This window comes from Equus caballus, chromosome 19 (genome assembly GCF_041296265.1).
Source record: "Equus caballus isolate H_3958 breed thoroughbred chromosome 19, TB-T2T, whole genome shotgun sequence".
NCBI classification, from domain to species: Eukaryota; Metazoa; Chordata; class Mammalia; order Perissodactyla; family Equidae; genus Equus; species Equus caballus.
In genome coordinates, this window is record NC_091702.1 from 19,524,899 (window position 1) to 19,544,832 (window position 19,934).

General features: G+C 36.6%; 1 long non-coding RNA gene across 1 annotated transcript; it reads left to right on the forward strand.

The window, feature by feature from the left end:
- Positions 1-14,362: 14,362 nt before the first annotated feature.
- Positions 14,363-17,829, forward strand: LOC138918960 (uncharacterized). The gene is made up of 3 exons (XR_011428752.1): positions 14,363-14,479; positions 16,008-16,116; positions 17,725-17,829. It is a non-coding gene; the product is annotated as an uncharacterized lncRNA (long non-coding RNA).
- Positions 17,830-19,934: the final 2,105 nt, after the last annotated feature.

Sequence of the window (19,934 nt, forward strand, 5' to 3'; positions counted from 1 at the left end):
CAAGAATCACGTTTGATTTTGCTCGCTTTTGTAAACTTGGCACAAATCCAGGTGTGTGGATACCAGGTATATCTTCGAGGTATCCAGGAAATATTTCTGGGCTGAATGAGAACATTCCAGAATTCTGCATGTCTTGTAAGATGGGTTGAAATAATGCCCCACAATGCAGTCCATCTGGAAGCATGAGGCATTAAGAACACACCACCATCTCTTTCAGAGGACATGAGGAAGCCTTTGCATTAACTTTGATTTCCTCTGAAGTCTTAGTGGGTCATCGTTATTTAGCCAGGTGTCAATTGATGGATACCTTTCATGATGAGTATGTAATATAAGAAATACTACAGTATTTTTCAAAGATTCTTCTTGGATAACATTCAAAATTCTTTTTCCTCCTTTTATTTCCATTTTAATTTTATTGCTTTGAAACATAAATTTTAATTTCCTTCAATAGGAACTGACTTTTGAGCGTTAAGAGGGTAATTTTTCATGGGCAGATTATTTATATCTTCTGCAATTCTGATTCTTCTGGAGTTCCAGAATCAAAGCTAAGGATGTGCCTCAGCTCTTCTTGGGATGGAGAAGTGATTAACATTTGTGTATGGTTTTGCAAAGCCTCAAAACCTTGAACAAATAATGAGAATATGGATAAATTTTATTTATATGTCTTTCAGAAACTTTGTGTCAGATGATTTCAATGATTTTTATTTTTATTTTTTAGAAATAATTTTTCCTGATAGCAGATACATGTAAAGGTGGTCTTTAAATATTAGATAATTTTTCCCATAATCATTCTGAATGTTTTTGTGGTGTTTTCCTGTATACAGCACCTTTGTTGAACAATTGATTCTGATTTTAAATACAAGTGTTTCAGTGGAAAGGAAACAAATTTTATTGAGGCAATATGAGATTCCCATATGTTACTATGTCCACTAGACTACTCCTCACAACCATCTATGAGACAGATTTTATTGATCCCATTATACAGAAAAGGAAATTGAAGGTCTTAGAGCTTAAATAACTTGTTTAAAGCTAGAGACAAGGTCAGTGGCAGTGCTGGGCCCACCTGGTCCAAGGTTCACACCATTTCCTCTACACCACACAACCTTCAGAGGATGCTTGCAGACCAGCACGATGTGCATGACGGCTGTCTCTCAAAGCAGACCAGTCCAAATGTCCCTTCCCTCAAAGCCCTATGCCAGTGGGTCCCATACCTCATGATTGGAGATGGCTAAAAGACTGGAACACTGGAACTTTTTACACAAACCCTTGTATTCAGTACAGCCACTTACTCAACGTTATTAATTTCCACAGAGCACAGGGTTTTGTACCTGTATTTGCTGCAGGAAGATCAAGCTTTATGTGCACGTAAAACTGGCAAAAACAAGTCTTTCCAGTGATGTAAAGAATTTGTATTAACTGCAGCTTTTGGTTTCCAAAGGTGTCAGAAGCCCTAATGAAACATATTTTGATTTTTCTGATTGTTTGTCAGCCTTTAATGTTGGAAATCTTCCATTAGGGAGCTCTTTTCGTCACGTCACAGTGGAATATAGATGATGCCCTCATGCATTTACTGCCGATGAAGTGAAGGAAATAAGAACATCACACACTTCCACTCCCAGTCCGCTCTGGAATGCCATCATCAGTTCTTCTTGTTTAGCCACTTACTAGTAACAAAAGTGAATAAACTTTTCAGGCAGTAAAGCCAGATGTGCTTTTTGGCATACCTGGCAAGTTTGGGGTAAGTGTTTTATTGATACATATTTGAACAATCACTGATTCTTGGATAAAAGAATGTCTAGACCAACAGCAGACAACATAAATAATTGTTCCTATGCTGAGTCAGATTCCACCGAACGCTCTCTTTGTACACATTCCGCTCAAAAAAGAGAGGAAAACCCTATTTTATCATTAATCACCTTGTGTAGCATCAGTCTTTGTTTTTAATACTAAGCAAGGAACCAATGGCCCTTAAAGTTAGAATTTCTACCACTGCTGTCATTTTTACTTAAAGAAAACTAGAAGATGAAATATTCTTAAGGATAATAGATGCTAAGAACACAGTGACACTGTAGGCACGCAGGGACGGCAAACAGAAAACATGAATGCAGCGAACAAGACAGTCAATACCTTCTCAATGTGAAGTCTTTGAAAACAGCTTCATTCTATCATGATGCCGAAACCCCTAGGTGATCAATCAAAAGGTTGTTCCAGAAATTATTCTTCAATTTTAGGTCTGCAGGATATATAATAACCAACTTTTCTGATCTTTTTTTACTGCATTTGTTTGAATTGTCATTAGACACAACCATGAAACTCAAAATGTCTACTTGACTCCATTTTGTATGCTGAAAAATACCCAGAAAACCTTTTTATTTTCTTAACAAAACGGCATGACATTATTTGGAAGTTGGAGGGAAAGCTTTTGCTGCTCTGCCTGTAAAAAGAAAAGAGCACAACCATCAGAGTAGCTGACAAGTGACACGGATACAGTACATGCTAATGTGCAGAGAGGAACAACCTTGAGAATTTAAACCGGCTGCACCAGAAAAAACACCTTTATCCAGATATGTGGTCCCTCATGAATTATACTATTATTTTAGTTGATTTTACCTGACATCGCCCTATGATTTTCTTCAGTGACAAGAAAATTGCAGCCAGCCCTTGACAGTCGGTCACAAATTGACTGAACAAAACAAAATCAAACAGTGAAGTAATCCCCAAGTAAATTTAATGAAACTGAAATCCCATAGGGCAGCACACTTCTGTAGGCAATGGTCTTATTTAATAAATTTTTCCCTGTTTTCACTTTTAGAGCTATATTTACACAGACAAATTTAATTCATTGGGCTTACATTTCCTTTTCCCCCTAGTTTGTCCACTAGGCACATATGAGAAGGACCGTAAACAGGGATGTCAGTGCTCAGCCGAGAACGAGGACTGTCACCCAGTCATAAGGAGGTGTACCTGTCTGCCTGGCTACCATAGAAACCACTGTCATCTGCGTGAGTGTGTTCTGTGCTTTAGTTGTAATTTATTGAGGAGACACCTATAGGTGGGTCATCATTCAGAATGCTAAAGGGAAGATGCTAATTCAAGCTTCTAATTCACAGCAAATCCCGTGAAAACGTTTATTGGTATAGTTGAAAACATATACATTCTTGTGTACCTTGTTCTCCTATTTTGCCTTTTCTATTCAAAATATCCCCAAGAAAAAGACCAGAAATAGATAAAGAAATAAAGAAGAAAACATGAACTATTATAAATCAATATACAGCAAATGGCAACATATTTAAAGTGATTCATAAAATAAGTTAGTTCCAAGATCTGCTTAGGAACAATCAAATTAAACAAATTGTTATTCTGGAATGAAAGCAATGACTTGCTGAAAGGACAAAATACCAGTTGGCTCATTGTTGTGGAATAAAAAAAGAATAGTCCGTAGACCAAACACCTTACATTAATTTGTTAGGACATTTTAACATCGAAATGGTTATAGGAGAACATATGATAAAAAGTCCCAAGGAGCATGTTAAAATGTTCAGTCAGCTACTTAATTTTTAAGCTTGTAATTATTTATATTGTACTTTTTATAGGTTTAAGAATAAAATGATTTGGCCTCAGTTTCATTTTTCCCTCAACTTGGCCATTCCTGTTCTTTGCTCCCTAGTCACTCCTGTAGTAGATTCCTTCTACTTTCCTTTCCTAATTCTGTGAGTATATGGATGCTTTTTAGATTTTCCTTCCAAACGCCACCCATAAAACATAGGCTTGTGGTCAAACTCTTGACTTTAATTTTCTACAAGGCATAGAATGTATATTTTGATTATTGCTTCTCTCATTTGTCCTAATTTTAGACATTACTAGCTAAAAACACAATTAAGCATGTATGAAAATGATTTCAATTAGTATTTTGTTTGGAACTTATAATCATTGCAGTTATTCCAACTTAAAATGAAGAACTAAAATATAAAATCAGTAAAATTTCTATTATTTTGCGGTTATGGCAAATTTCAAGCACTCTGGTACTGGAGAAAGAAGGATTCCCACATTTGATTCAGTCACCTTTCTCAGGAAGAATTCTTGACATCAAGATATCAGTTCTTTTTGACCACAAGGATGTTTTATCTTCATAAAGTAATATCAAGTTACATGTAGCTAGTGGTACTTCCATTTCAGAAGGCAAACTACCTTGGGTTGAAGGAGGGTAGCTTCACCTTGTAAAAGCAAGACTGGGTCAGGGAGCTAGCCCCTGACTAGTCAGTTTGGCTTGGTTCCAAACAACACGTGGTTGGAAGTTGCTGCAAAGTTTCCTTGGCAACATCCACTGTAATTACAGGACTATGAAAAAGGGTTCAAGAAAATAGCCATAAAAGGTGTAGCTGGCTCAAAAGCAAAAGCTCCCGCAGCCAAAAACAACTGGACTTTCATGTTCTCAGGTTCAGAATGGAGAATCAAAATTTTCTCTGGGCAGAGGTCAGAGAAAGCGGAGAAACTTGTAGTAGGCACCTCACCAGTTGTCCGTAATTTATAATGGGCAGGTCAGTCTCAGCGTGCGGATAGGGATAGAATGTGGGAGAAAACAAACTGCAAAGTAGATGTGAACTCATCATGCTATGTATTTTATGATAAATGAGAAATTGCATAGTGACTAAAAACCCAAGAATCTTTTATTTCTCCAAATTGCAATGATAACTCTCTTTGAGAGAATTTAAGGCATTGCAGTCCACTAAAAACATGGGTAGCTCTATTGACAGTATCCATAAGAACACCCCCAACACTTAGTATAGAATACTTTAAGAAACATGGGCCATAGACAAGCTCACCCATGCCAGGAGGAAGATGTTACTAGAAGCTTGGCTCTTATGCTCTTGCTCACAGCAATAAAAATTCAGACAAACAAAATCTTAATATCTCTTTTAAGAATAAAACAAAATTGTATAACAGTGGCTGGTGTATGTGTGAGTAACCTGGTCAAATACTGGGAAAACAGACCCTGTGAAAAACAGATTCATAAGTTTCAGAGCTAAGTGCGTCTGGATATAACTACAACCTTGTTTGTTCTAAGTTTCTAATGAAAGTACCAAATGCCATTCACATCATCATAGTATAAAGTAACCTTTAATATTTAAGCAAATCAGAATAGTAAATTCATATCCCAGCTTCTTCCTAGTCGATGTCCTTCAAGGAGAGAGGATGGTGCAAGGATGGGAAAAAAGTCACCCTCTAATGAAAAATAACTAAACATTCTTTGCCAGAGAAACAAAATTTCCCAGGAGAAATAACTGTAAAGGATAGAGCAAAGGCCAAGTAATGATCAAAATGGAACTTTAGGAAATGAGAGAGGGGAGAATGAATTTCACTCAGACAAGCCAAATGAAATTATTATGTCCTGGGCGTGCATTTCCTTGTTAAGTTTAGTGAAAATTTGAGCAAGGGATGTGTGTATGATTCCAGAAGTCAAACTTTTACATTGCTACAGAATTATATGAGAAAGCGGAATTGTCAGTAAAATAACTTATTCTTTGGGAAAAAAAAAAAAAGCTATGGGCATTTCTATAAACACATACCATACTCTTGATATGAATGTAATGAGTTGTGGGACTAAGAGGTTAACACGTATACTGTCCTTCAACAGATGGCATACTCATTAGTAGGTTAATTTCATCAAGTTCAGTGTCCCAATTTCAAAAGGATAATTAAGTTGAAGGCTAAAAATCAGGCGACTTTGTTTTTCTAAATATAGAGAAGGAATAGCAAGTGCAAAACCACTAAGATAGTTTGCAAAATGGGTATATGTCAGAGGAAAGTTATGTTTCCCAAGTAATTCAACTCACATGAAAGTGATTGCAAATATAGACTTTACATGGATCAGTTATTTAAATTCATCCAATAATTACACGTAAGCTCTTTTTTCCTTGCACCTGCAATGCTGATTATTTGATACCCATGATTCTATCCACAGTTTAACATTTTCCTCATTGATAAGTACGTAAGTTTCCCTTTATCAGATGTTGCACTTTTCCATCCTTGCACAGAAATCCATGTCCCCTTTCACTTCACAATAATGTGACTCCAGAATTTTCTATACCAATCAACTCTTATTAATTTAGCCTCTTTTTGGAAGCAACATGCCCTCGGTACACACCAGATTTCATTGTGTCAAACTTCACACTTTCAGCTTGTTTCAGGTGTATTTTCTCTAATACAACCAACCCAACATTCTTTTTAAGCATCACGCATTGAAAGGATAAAAACTATGAAAATGTACATTTTGAAAGACTGAGCCAGATGGACATGAAAGAAGCATTTTATATCTTGGTGAATAAAAGAAGAGGAGGCAGTGGAGATTCTTTTTTAATCACTGATTTTGTTTTTGGATACATTCTATTGAACTTTTGTGAGGGAGGAAAAGCTCTTAGGAGGAGTAAAGAATGTTGTGTACCATAAAAGGGTCAATTAGCTACGAGAACTGACATCCCTTGGAAGGAAGGAATGACAGAAGAGAATGTGAAGTAAATCCGTCATTTTTCATAGAGAGGAATAAAGAAATACAACAGCTATCACAGAGAAATAACCTTTGGCATGAATACTTTTTAAATATTTTGCTTTCCATCTCCATCATGGAAATTTTTTATTTTAAAACCAGAAGAGAAGGCAGGAAAGAAGCAGCTCCCTGCGTCTGAGACTGAAGGTCAAAACCATAGGTTTTAGGACAGGATATGTATGGGAGTTATAAACAATCTGGATCTCAATAAAAACCATTCTTTGGCTTCTACCTCTAAAACCTGCTACATGTGAAATACTTAAAAAATGTTCTTTACCATCTGATTCTTACATAAAAATACAAGATGAAAGGAAAGGAAGCAAGTGTCATCTGGTCTAATTGAGTCACTTTTAGAGCTATATTTCCAAGTGAAAAGATTTTCCAAGAGGAAGGACTTAAGAAAATACAAACCTTTTGATTCATGTCACCTGTCAGGTAAGAAAGGGTTTTGCTATGTGCCCACCAATGATCCTGCCACCATTAATGAAAATACTGGGTACCACTGAGTTTGGAGCTATCTGGGTTTGGTAATGTGCTGGATAATGTACTTGTTCACTCTAGTCCTCACAACAGGCCTGTGATTTTGTTATCATCCCCTTTGGGAATGAAGAACCAGAAGCTCAAAGAAAGGACTTACTCAAGGCCTTAACACTAGTAAGTGGATGATACAGGGTTCAAATCACAGTCTATCCAAAATTTGCTACAGCCTTCTATTTTAAATATACGACCAGAACAAAGATGGTCATCTTTAACAGGTGGCAGAATTTGGTGCAACAAATATTTCAAGTCACTTCACTCTGTAGCCCTCAACTTCCCCAGATGACCCTGAGGTCTCTTATAACTCAAACACCTATGATTTTAAGGCTTTAAAGTACCAGCCAGTTTATGGAGCAGGAGAATGTCACAGGTGGAAGTGTTTCAAAGTTAATCCAGTGCTTTATCCCCGCTACATTTTCTCTGCTATGTACTTATCCTGTCTCTGCTTGAACTCCTACAGAGAAGAGTCACTCCTTACCTCCTAAAAAAAGTTTAGTCCAGTTTTGGGCAGCTCTTCCAGAAAGTATTTCCTTATTGAGATAAAATCTTCCCTCCTCCTTTTCCACAAGACTGCCTTTTCATGTTTGAAGACAGTTCTGTCTTCTTAGCTCTATTTTCTCCCGGTTAAACATCCCTCAGCTTTCAATCAGATAATGTGGTCTTAAGTTCATTCTTTTTCCTGTTCACTCTCCCTTTATCTTGATATCTGGCCGTTTATTTATCTCTTACACAGGTATCATCATGGTAGGCTGCACATCCATGGATATGAAAGTAGAAAATTGAGAAACTAATAAAAAATGAAGACACTTGCCCTATGCTTGGTGCCATCTTGAATTCTTGCTTGTGTTAAATTCAGATCATTCCAGACAAGACAAGCTAATTCAAAATAATGCATTTATCTAGGCTGGAAAGAAATAGCCTTGTTTGGTGAATTGTCTCCTATTCTGAGCATTCTCTAAAAGTGGATAGATTTCCAAGGAAGCTCAAAGTTAACTTTCTTATATCTTGTTAACGAGCAACACCAGAAACTTTATGTCACCAACTACATTGCTAAGGCATCTATCTATATCATCACATATCCTCAGATAAGTCCATGCCTCAAATCTATAGCTTAAAGGTGACTGAAAATACCAGAGAACAGTCATTGAAATGTTGAGTTAACCACACGTCTGTGGGCATGAATTTAAATAATGATTGCTCCCAGTTACAGTACCACATATGGTTTTATTCTCCTTCAACAGGATATCCAAAAGGCACTTGTGGTCCATATTGCCAAAGGACATGTGAGTGCCTGAATGGTGGCAGCTCTGACACCAGGATTGGCACCGTGACTGCCCTCCTGGTTTCATTGGGGCCCACTGCAGTCAAAGGCAGTCACTCTACCTGTTATGAAGTGGATGTGCTAAAGCAAAGTTTTTAAGATCTGCACTTAGGGAGAAAACATTGTTGCAATTATTTTACTTACTAATTTACTGTAGTAACAGCAAACACAAACTGACCTAAATTCTGGATTGAGGAGTACTTACATGAGGAGTTTGATTGAGAGCCAAAGTCAGTGAAGGCAACCAAAGAGAGCCCTTTGGTCATAACCTCTTGCCTCAGCAATGAAGGACTCAAGTCAGGATTAGAAATCTGTGTGGCAAAATCAGAGCAGACTGGGGATTTCTGTGCACAAAACGTCAGACTCATTGCCTAAAGCTCCACAATTTCATTTACTCTCAGCATTTTACAGCTCAAAATTAAGCAGCTCCCCTGCTTACCCCAAAGTAACCCATTCCCTAAAATCCGAAGACAATAACCACATATCACAACAACAACTATTGACATAAAGCTTAAGGGACCGGATGTAGATTAAAGATCCCTTAAAAATTCACTGAATTGGACTCTATGGGGATATGCTTAGCAGTACATTTTGCTTTTATCAGATCTGCCATTTTCTAAATATTTGAGTAGTGTGCAAGATGGTGAAGATCTTCAAGGAGGCTCGAGGAGGAAATGGGTAGGAGAGCACATGGTGGGGAGGTGGTCCTGGCGATATTGTGTCCAATGTCCTAGGTGTTGTTGATGAAGGTGTTCACTTTGTGATCCTTTATTGATGCACATTTATGCTTTTGCACACTATTTTGCATCCTATACTTCACAATTGAAGGGTAAAAGAACCATCATTAGATCTTAAATTAACGATAGAAGTACTGCAATTGTGAATTTAAGATTCTTTCTTTTGGAAAAATGGCGATGGAGTTTGCGAGCAGGCAGCGTACCAAGTCATTAGCTGCTGAAGATATCCAAATGCTTATCCTCCTCAGGCAGTTGCTTGTCTTTTTTGTATGAGGGCTATTTTAAATACCCTGCCTCAGTGCCCTGCTGTTCTGAGTATAAAAGATGAATAAGACAAAGTCCTGGCTTCAAGTAGTGGAAAGATGAAACCTAGTGGACACTGCCTCTGAAGCCTCAACAGCCAGGTTATCTCTGAGTTAAAGCCAGCCCATAAACATTTCCTAAGGAAGGTTCTGACTGGCTCCTTTGTGTTTGTTCTTCAAGAGAATTGTTGGGAGAAACTTGCTAATTTCCTCAGACCAAAGCATCTTCAAAAGCTTTGGTTTCCCTGAACGTTAAGAGTATTTTTGTCTTCAGCAACCCGTGATCTTCTACCTGACCTCTTTTCCTTCTTTGCTTTGACAACTGAGTAGGTCAGGGCCAAAGGTGTAGTCCACTTCTTACAAGTTCAAAGAAGTATGATATTCATTTGTGTCTATGTTGTTACTATATGTTCCCTTCGCTTGATTCTCACACACGTTTATTTTCTCTTTGTGTGTTATCTGTATTTCGGTGAGCATCTCAATAAATTTGTGGAGTGAAGTTTCAGCAGAACAAGCAAGCAGGATTAATACGTTTATTAACTTATTAATAAAATAATTTTAATTGTTCTAATTTTTCTAAATTATTCTAAAACTAATTTCTAAAATTATTCTAGTTTTTAATTATTAAATTAATTTAATTAATGTAATACAATTTATTAAAGATAATTTCACAAATTTGTTGATTTAATAATAAATCAGTAACTGTATAAATAAACTAATAAATACATAAGCAAATATTTGGAGATGTGAGTACAATGAAACCAATGTCAATGTATAGGTGTGTAAGCTAAAATTCAAGAATGGACTTTAAGAGGAAACACACTCAAGATTATTACGTATCTTGAGGATATACATATGACACTCGCACGCACACGTTTGCTAAGACAGCCATGTGGTAAATCAAAACTGAGTTTGTAAGAGTCATTTCTGTCACATATGTGTTTGACATTAGGTATTTGGTTGGAAATTCCTGGTGTCCACTAAAATTGCACTAAGTAAGCAACAATTTGAACGGTTTCTTTTTTTGTTTTGTTTTTTCAAAGTAATCTTTTAAAATTAAAAAGCAAACTGAAGGCAAGTCAGGCAAACCTATTTGGTTAAAAGAAAGGGTCATGCATTTACGAGTTTTTAAAAATCTTGATTGGCAAACTGTTTTAAGAAGAAAAATCTGGTTTTGTTTTGCTTCTTCCTACAATTTGACCTGAAAATCGCTATGGGCAGCACTGTGTCCAGCCGTGTTCCTGTGGCAAGGGACAGTGTGACCCAGTGACTGGAGGGTGCCAATGTCCACGTGGCAAAATGGGAGCCAGGTGTCAGCAAGGTAACTATGACCATAGGGTCACCTTGTCCACCCAGCCATCAACCACACTAAACTATGAAGGAAGATTTGGTGCCAGAGAATATAATTAAATGAATATTGTTTATAACACATTCTTCTTCTTCTGCTTCTTCTTTATTTTTTTTTTTGTGAGGAAGGTTGGTCCTGAGCTAACATCTGTGCCAATCTTCCTCTACTTGGTATTTGGGACGCTGCCATAGCCTGGCTTGACTTTCTACGGAAATGTGGCTTTCATGCCATGAAAGCTCATGTTCCCATAGAGCGATATAGGAAACAACGTATTGGTGGAGGGTAAACAAAGATTGAAACCCAAAACAAAGAGTAATTTCTGCATACTCTTGAGCAAGAGCAAATTTAAAATAACTTTGGCTAACTTTTGTAAAACTGCCAAAAATTGTGTGTTGGAGATGTCTACTTAACTGAAGAGTTTTATTTCCTCTTCAACGTGCAGAAGCCCACTGAAAGCCGTAAGAAAAAAAGAAAGACAGAAGGAAAACATGATCTTTGTTTAAAACTACAGAACTCTCTTGTCCTAAATCCTAATATTTATTATGATCATCATGAGAACGAAGAACTGTCCAGTTCAGTAAAACGTGGATGTGGTGGAGAGGATGCTGGGCCCCTACACTCTTCAGCGGGGCGAGCAGAGCAACCGCTTTTCCATGGTGCACACAGAGAGACAAAACTAATGACACTTTGTTGTAAAACAAGGACTGGACTCATTGGCAGGCTGCAGGAGCTTCCTTGAATTCTGCTGGACATCACAGACTGGCGGAAAAAACAGGATAAAGACAAGAAAGACAGACATATCATCTTTTCAACTCTTCACTAGGATCAAGAGGACTCTGCGGGCCATGAGTAGCCTTGCAGCTAAAGGGAGTCTAAGCTCACACACACACACACATCCCATGACTTTGTGTCATATGGAGCTTTATTCTAGCCAAGGAGCCTTCCTACTAACTGAAATCATAGCTGGTGCATAAAAAATTTAGCTGAGGCATAAAAAAAAACAACTCCCTTCATTTTGGAAATAGAATATGACACTATTCAAAGCTTTGATTAGTTTCTTCAGTGCAAATTCTGTAAGAAGGATAAAAGATAAAAAGAATAGGAAAACAAAAAGCAGAAGAGCATAGAGCAGAAAAGTTTTGTTAGGGAGCACGTGAAAACATTAACCAGAATCTCTCCCAAGAATTTGAAGGACATAATGTAAAAGAGTCCTCTATAAAATGCAAGTGCAATGCAGAGATATAAGGATTCATGGAATAAATGAACAAACAGCTGAAGGAAATGAAAACGTAAGCTGGCAGAGCTCAGAGAGAAGTGGAAATGAAAATTAAATTTCATCATATAGATGAATGCCACACAGAACGCAGGTGATAGGAGGATGGAACCTGCTAAGGGACAGCCAGGGACATGGAGAATAGGCTAGAGGAAAGTGAAGGCAGTGAAATGGAAAGGAATAGAGAGACAGATACATAAACGGAAAAGAAAAATGTTCAAATATAATATTCAAGATTTTTTTCTCAAATGAAAGAAGGTCTGATGCTACCGATTGAATGAATACATTCTATCCCTGGAAATACTAGTTAGGATTCAGCACAGACTAGTGGAAACTCCATCGGGGATATAAGGAAAAATATGAGATCTCATATGAAGAGGAGGGAAGAGAATCAGTCTGGCCTCATCTCTCACAGCAATATTCCTTGCTCACATATGGTTAGTCAATGCCTATGAAGTTCCTGGGAAAAAACTTGGCTCAAGCATTTTATACACAGATAAACTGTTGTTCAAGTATAGCATGATAGAAAATAAACAAATATGTTTAATAATAAAAAGTTGATGAAATATAGTAGCCATAAAATATTTTGACGAAACTGTTAAAAGATAAATTTTAGCAACCAAGTAATAAATGAAAAAAGACTATTAGTGAGCACAAAATCTGTTTTAATTAGGGCTAAGTTTAAAACATACATGGGAATTATGGTTACATGACACAAGATAAATAAATAAATGTTATAAATTATAAGAACGTTGAGATTTTAGCATAACTTTAGCAAGCATTAGGTAGAAGATAAGAAAAGGTGGTATAAATATACTGATCTCTTTATTTCTTCATTAAAGGTTATGGGATGGCAGAGACAGATCTATGTCAAAAAATATTGTTTAAATATGACAATTCCATAAGTATGTTTAAGCATATGAGGATAAACGGGTGAAAGAGATGAAAGTTTATTTTAATAGTATAGGACTTGGTGTCATTGATTCTGTTTAATATGCCTTAAAAGCAAAAATCAAAAAAGAATAATTGAGAGTTAACTTATGGTATTCTATTACATATATGATGATGATTCAACCATTACTTGTACAACTGTAATTGTTTTTTAAATAAATAAACTTAAACACTTCTTTCATTTGGTACAAAAGTTAAGTGTACCTGTTCAGTCAAATAAAGGCAAGAAGGAAAGTGTCATACAGATTGACTTCAGGTACATGCTCTATGTATTAACCAAACACCTTTGGGCAAGTAAAAGAAAAAAATCTCTCTAATGTCTCTCCTGCTAGCTGGAATAGAAAGAATGGTTGAGGAGAAGTCAGGAGTTCTAGATTTGAATCTGGTTCTTATCTTTGCTGGCTGCTTAAGCCTGAGCAAGACTTAAGTCTCTGAGCTTCAGTTTTCTCAAGTGTAAAATAAAGAATACTGTTACCCACATCAGAGGGATATTTGTGAGCATTAAATGAGATAATTCATGTGGAAAATATCATCATGTAAAAATACTATAAACTGGAAGGTATAAATGGCAGGCCCTTGGCCAAATCTAGCCACAAATGTGTTTGAATTGGCTGACATAGTTTTGACTTCTACAGTGCTGCAAAAACAATTTTAATTAGTTGCCAACTTTCAAAGATTGGATTATTTCATATAAAATATGGATTTTGAGTTTTCCTGAAAAAAATCATATTAGCTGGCTCTATCAGGCCCGTATTCTCCACGGCAAAACCAGTTAAATGTGAATAGTGGTTACTCTCGCCTTAGAGGGCCTTTGCTCTCCCATTAATGGCACTTCATAGCATTCAATTTTCCCCCTGACAATGAAGGCTCAATTTTCTTTTTCTGGTTGGCTTTATTCACTTGTATCTTAACTCCTCTTGGCAGTGCATCTTTGATTGTGTCACCCACCACCGTAAGCTGAAGTGCTTTTCAAATTTCAGTCTAAAACATTAAAGAACAAATTGCTCATCTGTCTTCTTTATCAGTTATGAGACTAAACATATGAAGTTTTCCCATTGCTAATCCGAGCTTGACCTCTGCTTGTTCACTAGGGCATCTCCAGTTCCCAAAGTATACCAGGTATAAGCTCATTAAATACTCATGGAGTGAACGCAGACTTGCATGAATGACAATGATATGCTTACTATCCTAAGGATACTTCTGAAGAGTTGTTTGTTTTAATTTGAACATTTTCTTATGCTTTTTTTTGCTAGATAGATATGGCTACTCACCTGATGCAGAGAAAATTGTTTGCTCATGTGACATTTTTATTCAGTTTGATATTTCTTGTTTTTACTACACAATGTCCCCAAAGTATGTCCCAAATTGTGAGTTAAAATGTACCTGTAAAAAAGGTGGCCTTTGTAATCCTATGAATGGAAGCTGTACCTGTGGCCTTGGATGGACAGGAAATTATCGTGAAAAAGGTAAGCTGATTACTATCTTCTTTCAGTCAATAAAAATCTAGAACATTCTGCCATCGGTTAATAAAATAGAGGCCTGAGAAGAGGCCATTTTCCAATAAGTTTATGCAGGTTGTTTATAATTATGATTGCATGTCCAATAAAAATAGTGTTATGTTAATATTGATTGATTTTGTTACCTTGTTACTGGAATGCCACATGAAAACTCTAAAACCCTTAAGTAATTGAAATAGTATTAATGTGAAAGAGTTCCTCTGAGACCTAAATCCTACTCCCTCTCCAGCCAGTTTTTAAGGCTGAAGACTTGGTGGACAGCAAATCTGCTGAACTTTGAGCTTCTTGACAGGAGGCTGAAGAGCCTCAACCTCCACTGAGGCCTTGAAACGACCAGGGTACAGAGTGTGGGCCCCTGGGCAGAGCCAGCGCACTTTAAGAGCAGGCCCACCTGCAGGGGTGAAGAGGAGTGCTGTGGGAGCAGAGGTCTCCAAACTTCACTTCCTCAGGAAACATTTAATCACATACAACCATAAATGTATTTTTATTTATAAATGACAGTCATGTGCTTCTCAACTAATATTCTATGTATATTATAAAACATATATAAAAGTATAAGTTAATAAAGAATGGATAAAGATAAATATTGATAGTTGTTCTGATATTTTCTTTCCAAACCACTATTGATTATTTTGTGCAATGTTGAAGAGCATGCATCCTATTTAGAGCCCACAATTGTAGGTGATGATATTATGTTTTGGCAGAATGGAGAAAAACTGCTCTGGCAATGAGGCAGAGTGTGGATGAGAACACTGTGCTGGGGGCCTAAACTTGGGGTACCCTGAGTAAAAAATAAGCCACAGTGAACTTTTACCTAGATGGCTTCAACTATGGGGGCTACAGATCTTTAGACGCGCAGCCCGACATATTAGCACAATGGGGCTGATTATCCACCATCCTTCACCTCTAATTGGACAGTCATGAAATGTGGCAGTGTATCATGGGCAAGGATAGACCCGTGTGCTGACTCCCCTCTGCTAATACCGTGCTCTGTGCCTTTGGGAAGTTCACAGCCTCTCCGTGACTTGGTTTTCCCATCTGAAAGTGAGGGTAATGACACTGAAATGACAGCCCTCCTAAATCTAACATTCAAAATAATTTTTCATGGTTTTTTTTAATGCGGATATCCTCTCTAAATTCGTGGGAGACAGGTCTTATCAATTTTGTGATATTTGGTATTACTTAATCAGAGCAGTAGTAGTACTTTAAAAATAGTACCATCAAGTCTATAATGTTTTTGTTTATTTAATTCTAAGTTGGATAATTCTGTAGTTCTTTGGGGTGTGGGATATTTTTATTTTGAATCTATCATTTAAACTTTGTTTTATGGAACATTTCAAATGTATGCAAGAGTTGCTGAGTCATTGGGTAAATGCAACGTAATTTTGTAATGTGTTGACAAATTCTCCTCCATGTGGGGTTGTACCATTTTGCATCTTCACAAGCAATACATATAAGAATGCCTGTTCCCTTACAGCTTTATCAAAAGAGGATGTTGTCAAACTTCTGATGAGAAATGGCATATCAGCAGAGTTTTAACTTGTATTCTTCTTATTATGAATAATGTTTAGAATCTTCTCTAATGGGTAAGGTCCTTTTGCATTTCTTTTTCTATAAATTATTTGTTCATAACTGTAGCTCATTTTTCTATAAGGTTGTTGGTTTTATTCTTCTCTAATCTTAGAAGTTCTATATCTATGAAAGATATTAACTCTTTGTTGTAAATTATTTCACCCTAAATTGAGAAAATTTGTCTTTCGTATTTTTACTTTGCCTATGCCATGTGTGACACATGATTGGTTATCTATTGATGTGTAACAAACCACCCCACAGCTTAGAGACTTAAAACAACAGTTTACTATTCTTTCCCATGATTCTGAGGGTTACCTGGGTTCTTCTCTCAAATGGCAGCTGGGCTGGAATATAGAAGATAACCTCTTCATTTACACACCTGCCACCTTTGTGTTCCTCCACAAGGCTTATTTCTCCTTGTCTTAGCTCAGCCTGCCAACACAAAATGTCATAAACCAGGTGATTTAAACAACAGAAATTTATTTTCACAGTTCTGGAGTCTGGGAAGTTGAAGATTCAGGTGCTGCCAGCTGGTTCCTGGTGGAGGCCCTCGTTCCCGTTTGCAGATGGCTGTCTTCTCATTTTATCCTCACGTGCAGAGAAAGAGCACGTGTCTAAGCTCTCTCGTCTCTTCTTATAAGGGCACTAAGCCCATCATGAGGATTCTATCCTCATGATCCAATTAGTTCCCAAAGGGCCCATCTCCAAATACCGTCACATTGGAGATTAGTGTTTCAACATATGAATTTTGGAGGGACACAAACATACAGTCTATAACACTCCTTAAGGCATCTAAGACCTCTCTGCATGGCCCTTTTTTCCAACAGGATAAGTGAATTTCTTACGTTACAGCTGACTTCCCAAAGCAGAAGTTGCCAGGTCTTTCTAAAACTTGGAAATGGCACAACATCACTTCCACCATATCCTATTGAGTAAAGCAAGTAATGAGATCAGCTTAGGTTCCACGTGGGAGGGGACAACACACAGGTTGTGAATCTCAGGAGATATACTTCAGTAGGAGCATCTTTGGATTATAGATTCCACACGATTCAAAGTTGTTTTGTATTTTGGGGGGGGGGTAATAAAATATGTCACTCATCCCTCTATTTTTTTTAAATTTTAGGTCATAATTAGGAATGTATTCCCCATTCTCAAGTTTTAGGGGAATTCACTCATCTTTTCTTTTAATACTTGTATGATGTCATTTTTGACATTTAATTCTATAATCATTTTTAAAGTTTTTTGCTGATCTATGGTGTGAGGAACAGATCCATTTTCTTCTTATATGGCTTTTCAGTTATCATAATGCAGCTTTTACAAATCTATCTTCCACTGACTTGAGATGCAGCCTTCATCAAATACTATTCCGGATGCTCTGTTCTATTGGTCTTTTGTGCGTAAATGCAGTACTATTTTTATTATGGAGTATTTATTATATGTATGTGATACTGACAGGGCAAGCCATCCTTCATTGCTCTTCTTTTTCAGGGATTTCCTGGCTATTCTTGTTTCTTTGTTCTTCCAAATGAACTTTATAATCAAATTGCCTAGATGCAAAAAAAAAAAAAAAAAGCCAAGTATTTTTTACTGTTTTGTTGTCCTCTGTGTTCACTCTCTCTTAGGGAGAATTAACATATTTATGACATTAACTTATCCTATCCAAGAGCAAACATGGGCTGTCTTTCCATTGGTTCAAGCTTTTTGTTCCCCAAGTAAGTAAAATGCTGGCTTTTAATATTCATATTAAGATATAGCTATTCATTTTCTAATTTATTCAATGTTTTCACTGAATTTTTTAGTAAATTTATTTTTCAACTAAATTTTCTGCATCTATGGAATCAATAATGTGATTTTTCTCTTTAGGCTGGTAAATATGATGGATTTATTAATGAATTTTCTAATATCGAATGACCTTACATTTTTGGAATAAATACTGCTTGGCTGTGACATATTACTTTATAATATGCTGTTGGTTTCTGTGTTCTTATGTTTTTTTAAGAATTTGGCATCAATATTCGTAAGTGAAATTGAGTTGTAGTTTTTTATGCATTTTTGTCAGGTTTTGGAATTGATGTTATACTCAACAAAATGTACTTAATTTTTCCTTCTTTTTCAATACTTCGGAATAGTGTAAGTAGTGAGGTGATAATCTGATCTATAGAGAAGGTCCCTGTGAAACCTAGGACTGATGGAGTTTTTTTGTTTGTAATGCAGAAGCTATTTTACTATTTTTTCTCTTGTTTTTCTACTGTAGTTAACCTGTCTAGGTTTTCTGCCTCAAATTAGGATAATTTTGGTAAGTCGTCTTCTCTAACTTTTCCATTTCATTTAGGTTTTTATATTTATATGCATTCTACTTTTCTATCTATTCCTTTTGATGGTCAGTCTAAATTTTTTTTTTTTTTTTTTGAGGAAGATTAGCCCTGAGCTACCTGCTGCCAATCCTCCTCTTTTTGCTGAGGAAGACTGGCCCTGAGCTAACATGTGTACCCATTTTCTTCCACTTTATACATGGGACGCCTACCACAGCCTGGTGTGCCAAGCGGTGCCATGTCCACACCCGGGATCTGAACCCGTGAACCAAGGGCCGCCGAAGCAGAACATGTGCGCTTAACCACTGAGCCACCAGGCTGGCCCTCTACATTTTTAAAAAATTCTGTATATTTATGCTTTCTCTCTTTTATCTTGATTAGATTAGGTAATGATTTGTCTGCTTTTATTTTTTCATTAATTTTATTGTTTTTTTCTGTCTTTGAACTCATTACAAATTCCATTGTCTTAACCAGAAGTAATGCTCAGGTTGTTTCTTTTCTAGAATGTTCTCCTGGTTATGATGGCCCACGCTGCCATTTTAACTGCTTCTGTCATAAGAATGGAGTTTGCAACAGGTTTTCTGGAAGCTGTGGGTGCCTTCAAGATAACTATGGAAGAAACTGTGAACATGGTAAACAGAGAAAATGAGTGGGCATATTATGGTGTTGATAAGTTTTAAGCTTTAAAAATTTTTTAAAATCATGATAGTGCACTCACATTAAATCAAATTAGAACAACTGTTAATATTTTAGTGTATATTCTTGCAATCTATTTCATAGCTCTAATTTAAGTTCTAGATGTTGACAACTGCCCTGATGAAGCAATTGGAGTTGTTTATTCTTTTTGGTACTGCTACCCAAAACACGATTCTGTGGTTTTGATCACCTGGAGTAGTCATACCCAGAGGAGTCAACTGCTGGTCTTTTTGAACAAAATAATTCTCCTTCCTCTGGGTCCCTTTAGGGAAAATATAGACACGGAAGCTATTTATTTGTCTCAAGTTAATCTAGGCTCGCCTCTGAAAGATCTGCCTTCAAGTTCCCTTTGAACATATTTATTTATATCATTTCTTCATTTGGACTCAATATTTTCAGCTAAAATTAGGAAAAGGGAGAGTTATACAGTAATTTGCCTTTGACGTCAGAGAGCTCTGATGGATTACACAGTTAAGAGATTAAGATGTGAGAGCTTGAAGTCTACGATTAGTCATATATGGCCTGGTGCTGCCATGTAAATATGTATAAACTATTAACTTCTATAAACTTCAGTTTCATCATCTACAGAAAGGGAATAACAATAACACTTACCTTAAAGATTATCACTGGAATTAAATGAGAAGAATATATGTAAACATTTAGCATTGAGGCATGTGGCAAAAGATAGATGCATATTAATTATTTAGAAGTAAAGAACCTTTTAAAGGCTCTGAAGTGCTCTTAGTAATATCTAAAATGTTTCCCAGTTGTTTTGACCCGTTTTTAAAGCTCTGGCTCTCACCAAGCACTCTAAGGTTTCTTGT